General features: G+C 49.6%; 1 non-coding gene across 1 annotated transcript; it reads right to left on the reverse strand.

Annotated features, from left to right (window-relative positions):
• Positions 1 to 5,371: 5,371 nt before the first annotated feature.
• LOC146857752 (small nucleolar RNA SNORD83) lies at positions 5,372 to 5,447 on the reverse strand. Its single transcript, XR_014980288.1, has one exon. It is a non-coding gene; the product is annotated as a small nucleolar RNA SNORD83 (small nucleolar RNA).
• Positions 5,448 to 5,891: the final 444 nt, after the last annotated feature.

The raw sequence follows: 5,891 nt of genomic DNA on the forward strand, positions 1-5,891 counted from the left end.
TTATCAAGGCCCTTCCTAGGGTCACATTCCCCTTTAGCAATGAAAGCTATCATCTTTGCGTCCAATTCAGGTGTGGCAACCGCCTTTTTGACAAGAGAGGGTCTAGGACATTCAGATCTTAATCTGACTCGCACCTCTTTTGGTATTTCTCTCCTAATCTTTTAGATTCTGGGGGTCTCTAGTTGGCAGAGGTAAGTACCTTTGTCCAAATAGGGACCCTTACTTCTAGTCAGGGTAAGGGGGAAACACACTGTTGATAACTACTGCTCACCCCCTTCATAGCTTGGCACGAGCAGACAGGCTTATCTCCAAGGCAATGTGTAAAGTATTTGTACCAACACTCACAGTCGTGTAATGAAACACTACAAAAGGACACGACACAAGTTAGTTATAAAAATATAAATCACTTTATCTAGATTAGGCAGATCAAAACAACAAAAAAATGTTCTCTTGTGGAAAAAGTTCACTTTATAAAACGGATGGGAAGAAGTTAAAACACTGATAGGCTCAGTATGGATGTGAGCCCCTCTTTCTGGTGTGTGGAAACTCACAACAGGTAAATAAGATGCTCTTTCTTAATGGCGCTTCTGGCGTAGGGAGTATCACGGTGTAAACAGTGCCCTTATTGATAAAATTGCCCCGTTGCAGCACAGAATGTGCCCTGCTTGTGCGTTCAATTCCACTGTTGGGAAATCACCCTTTTACCCAAAAGCACATCACAGAAAGGACACTGCCTCTAAATATTGTCCCTGCTGCCTTTGAAATCGCCAGGAGGACGCTTGTCCTGAAGATGGCCATCGTTTTAGCCCAGGATGTGCTGTACTTGAAATCACCCCCTCTGTAGCACGGGATGTGCTAGGCTTGAAAGCACTCCCTTCGGTTAAAGCGCGGGCCGCCAGCAGCGAGTTGCAGCACAAACAATCCCTCCTTACACCGGCTCCGGTCCAAGATCACAGCTGGTTACCTTTTCAGATGCGGGGGGGACTTTGCCGTCTGTGCAGGTCCCCGGTGAGACAGCTTCCTTCTCCGGTGGCGCTCCCCAGCCTCGGGCGCCGCTCTGATCTTCGTTGCGGGGCATGGGGAAGCCCTGGTCGCTGGGAGACACCTCACACCAGAGCGGCTCCGTCAGGACAAGCCTCTTTGTTGCTGGGCAACCCGTGACGTAGGCGAGTGAATGGGCACAATGCTTAGGAGGCTTCCCGGGCCAGCGGCGGTGATTTTCCCTCACACAGCGCTTCTCTCCTCCGTCGCACCGGGTCGGCGGCGGTGATATCGGCCCCTTAGTGACGGACTCGGGTAGTGCACGGGCACGCAATCAAGTGTCGGATCAGTTGTTCAGGAGGCACGGCAGACCTCACACAGAGCCCCGCTGTGTGCCGATAGCACACCGAGTTAATTACACGCATGCAGGCAGGGCAGAGCAGAGTTCACGAGGCCACAGGTAGTGCACAGCAACACGCACTCAGCGCCAACACGATGGTTCCTTCTGCAAACTTTTGTGTCCCTGAGTTTGATAACAGGAGGCCAGCTCGTCCCAAGCCCTTGGAGATAGGTGGACTTCAGAGGGGGCAAAGCACACGGCACAGCTCCTCTTCAAGTAAGGGGGACACAGAACACAGCAGACAGTCCCTTGGTCCTCTCCCTCAGTAATCACAGCAACTGCAGGTCAGCTTCCAGACACTCAGCAATGGCAGCAGTTTTCCTCAGTCTTCCTGGCTGTTCTTCTTTGGCAGGGATTCCTTCTTTTTAAAAAAGTTTTATTTTATTGAAAAGAAAGCATTCATCATATACAGATCGTAATAGTATACACTGTATCATTGACAGAAGAGAACAAGCATTTACAATGCAATGGTCTCGGCATTGGTAAAGTTAGAGCTATTGGCATTGCTCATGACATTTTTATGTTTTTGTTTTTAAAACATTTAAAGAAACTGCATTGTTATTTACAATGTCAATAGTTTAATCACTCTCAAATGCGAGACCTATTGCATTTGCACCCACACACAGATAAATATTGTAAACAAGTAATGGAGAATTGACGTCAAAGCATTATGAGCAACATTCTGTGAAATGTTTATGACATTCAGAAATTCACAGATAATGCCGGAAAACCTTACTCCTAGGTAACTTTAGTATTTCCATTTTCACATTAGCAAAAACACAGAGTTACACGTGCTCATGTGAAAATCTGTCAATCAACTGCATATTCATTATCCCTACACCCCCTTTCCTCATCATGAAAACAACTAAACTACTGCCTCTGTAGACGTACATTTACAACCTTTTCCAATTTGGAAAGAGATTGGAGAGCATTTGGTTAATACCCTTAAAAAGTAATTACGTGGGTCACACTGCATTATAAACATGGAACTACCAATTACTTGCAGCACATGTATATAGATTTGCAGAAGGCGGCAAAAAACCCAGCCTTGCTAGAACCAATCCCGGATAAAACATGAGCCCTGATGAAATAAGTATACTGCCATAACTTGTCATGTTATTCCAAGGCACCAAGAGGGACAAGTGGAACTTTTTTTCTCAGGGAAAAGTAGATCTCTGAAGCATTCCATCCCTTGGAGAAATATATATTTTTTTTATAATTCCAGAGCGCTTCTAGCTATACCTGTGATAATAATTATAACAGTGTGTCAAAAGAATAGGAAGTGTTTTACAGGGGTACGCTAACTGACGATTACAATATGATGATCAGCATGAAAATATGTACCAAACGCACAACTCGTTCGAGTGTTTGCAAATGCAAATTAAACGTTCATCAAGAAAAAAAATGCAATTCCACATTCTAATGTTATACACATTCCAGCAAAATACAAAATAATGCCCATACCACAGTTATACACAATTGGTGAACCGGGAAAGGCTTGTGCAGAATAAAAGGTTGCATGACAAATACAGGCGTGTAGTCCCACTGAATGTTCTACAAATACTAGTTAATAGAAGAGAGTAGTAGTAAAATGGAGTTTGTGGCTCAATGGAAACTCAAACCATCCTTGTTGTTAACTGTGCCAAAAGCTCCGTATCATACAGGTTGCAAGGCAGGTCAGCTCCCTGTTGTTGTTTTAGTGCAGCACTGTGAATGACGTCTACTTACCCCCCCGAGTGACATGCCCTATGCCCTCCTCTCCTGGCTGCGCCTCGGGACAAGCCCTCACTTGTATGTGTAATGGGTCAGCACCTCAGACTACACCTCATCTCTTACTAGTCTGTGGCCCTCTCCCCGGTACTACTCCTGTTTTTGTACCTCCTCTCAAGTGTATGTATCACTCACACCAGTCAGTGGCCCTCTCCCTGGTACTCCTGTTTATACATCTCCTCTCCTGGGTGTGCATTACTCCCCCCTCAACTCTCACCAGTCAGTGGCCCTCTCCCTGGTACTCCTGTTTAAGCATCTCCTCACCTGGGTGTGCATTACTCCCCCCCTCAACTCTGACCAGTCTGTGGCCCTCTCCCTGGTACTCCTGTTTGTTTATGCATCTCCTCTCCTGGGTGTGCATTACTTCCTCTGATCTCTCACGAGTCTGTGGCCCTCTCCCTGGTACTCCTGTTTATGTACCTCCTCTCCTGGGTGTGCATTGCTTCCTCTCATCAGTCTGTGGTCCTCTCCCAGGTACTCCTGTTTATGTACCTCCCCTCCTGGGTATGCATTACTCCCCCCTCAAATCCTCCAAGTTCTTGGCACTCTATTTGATACTCCTAGAAATGTGGCCCTCTCCCGACACTCCCAGCCCTCCCCCTCCTCTTACCGCCTTCTCCAGGTGCCCCCTGGCCAGGTCTCTGTTCTTGGTGTGATGGTGCAGCACGGAGCCCAACTGCAGGTGTGTACGAGCTTCCTGGCGCGGTCCCGGCTTGCTCCCCAGCACGGCCTGCAGGCAGTGCACGCACAACTTCACCTTCGGCGGGCTGGAGGTGCGGAAGTGCTCGGCCAGGCCCAGGAGCGCCACGTACCAAGGCTCGGCCGCCTCGGCCTGGGGGGGCTGCGGCGCCACCATCTTGGCTCCAACAACAAGCGGCCCGGACCCGACGCCCGACGCTCTCGCGAGACCTCTGCGCCGGAGCGGACGATAGACGTCACGCACCCGGAGAAGAGGCTTCTGGGAAATGTAGTCTTCTAGGACCGCCGGAAGCGGATTAGCATTGATTCGAAGCTCTGCATCCCTATTCTATTCCCTGCGTTGTTTACTTGTCACACGGGCGCAACAGCAAACCTGATGATCTGTTGTTACATGCCCCACAACTGATAATCATACAACCCTCATATGCCTTTAATCATCCACCAGAAAGTGGATGATTAAAGGCATATTGAAGGCATATAAGCATAGTGCTTCGGAGCACTTACCGCACTGTCCTTCATGACCAGCCGCTCGTAGGAGACCATGAGCTTCTCCAGGGGGTAGATGACGTGCCGGAGGTAGGCCTAGTCCTTGGTGTTGTCATACTGCCACTGCGCGTCCAGCACGTCATGCATGGTCACCATGTTGTCCTGCGTAAGGAATAACGACTGTTACTGAACACGCGGACTCCCCATAAGCCGCTCGATTACTTTCAAGATGTGCATGCATGGCAAAATACACAGCTCTGCTCAACCACAAAAAGCATCCTGAACCAAGTACCCCAGCACGTCATGCATGGTCACCATGTTGTCCTGCGTAAGGAATAACGACTGTTACTGAACATGCGGACCCCCCATAAGCCGCTCGATTACTTTCAAGATGTGCATGCATGGCAAAATACACAGCTCTGCTCAACCACAAAAAGCATCCTGAACCAAGTACCAAAACCCGGCCGCTGCCATTGACAGCCTAGATACCCGGAAAGGGAACCCCCCTTGAGAAAGAAGCTGAACTCACGCGGTGCCTTCACAGCGACCGCAGCAGAACGGACGCCTCTTTAGCAGGCCAGTCATTGGGACGACTTGCTTGGGGGGCGGGGTCAATGGTGGTGTTGGAATTTAAGTCCAAACATGCGCAGAGTTGAATAGTAAATGTAGCTATTCCAGCAGCCAGCGCCCCCTGAGGCACGTCGTTCAAACTAACCCCGGGCAGAGAACACCGTACCGCCATCAGAGTTTTGGCTACTCCGAGTTCTGTTGAGAACACGATCTTTAGGCAAACACTCCCTAATTTAATTATTTAAAAAAGGCACTTACCTGCTCTGCTGTAGCGTCCCAGGCTGCCCTCCTCGCATGATCTCAAGATGTACAATGCAGGGGTTTACGAGCAGGGGGCCTTTTTTTTATAATTAAATTGGGGAGGGTAGAGGGGAGCGGAGTTCCAAATCGACCTGCACGCAGAACATGCGCAGTGCTAAAGGATGCATTGGTTCGCAGACGCCACACAGTCCCGCCACGCTGCAGTGCCATCAGCCATGGGTGATAGATACAAGTCATCCTCGCACAGCGTGCTGATGAAATCTAGCTCACATCATGTGGCTCTGCAGGTTCCGAGGCCGACCACACAAAGTGCCCCCCGTGCACTCACCCAGTCTCCTCTCAGGGTCGTATTCGAGCAGTCTGCTCTCATAGATCGTCCTCACTCTCAACTGTCTCTTCACTGCAGCTACCACCGGGGGGCGCTGGAACAAAGCCCCCGTCAGGGTTTCGAGTGTCTGAAGAAAGAAAAATCATCAAGTCACCTCAGCGGCCAAGCACAGAGCTCCTGCCGTACAGTAGGAGATCAGGTGAGGGAGCAACGCCGGGACACCACCGCCTTTCTCCGAGGCACAGCAAAAATGCCTCGGAGAAAGGGAGCCTCATTTTCGGATTTGGGGGCGTGTTTTGCTGTTGTCTCCTCCCTGAGACTTCTCGCAAAAAACACGCCCCCCGATCCGAAAAGGACGGGGCTTCAACGGAGTGACTGGACCTCTTCTCCAGTGGC

The sequence above is a fragment of the Triturus cristatus genome, chromosome 3_2, assembly GCF_964204655.1.
Source record: "Triturus cristatus chromosome 3_2, aTriCri1.1, whole genome shotgun sequence".
Lineage (NCBI taxonomy): Eukaryota > Metazoa > Chordata > Amphibia > Caudata > Salamandridae > Triturus > Triturus cristatus.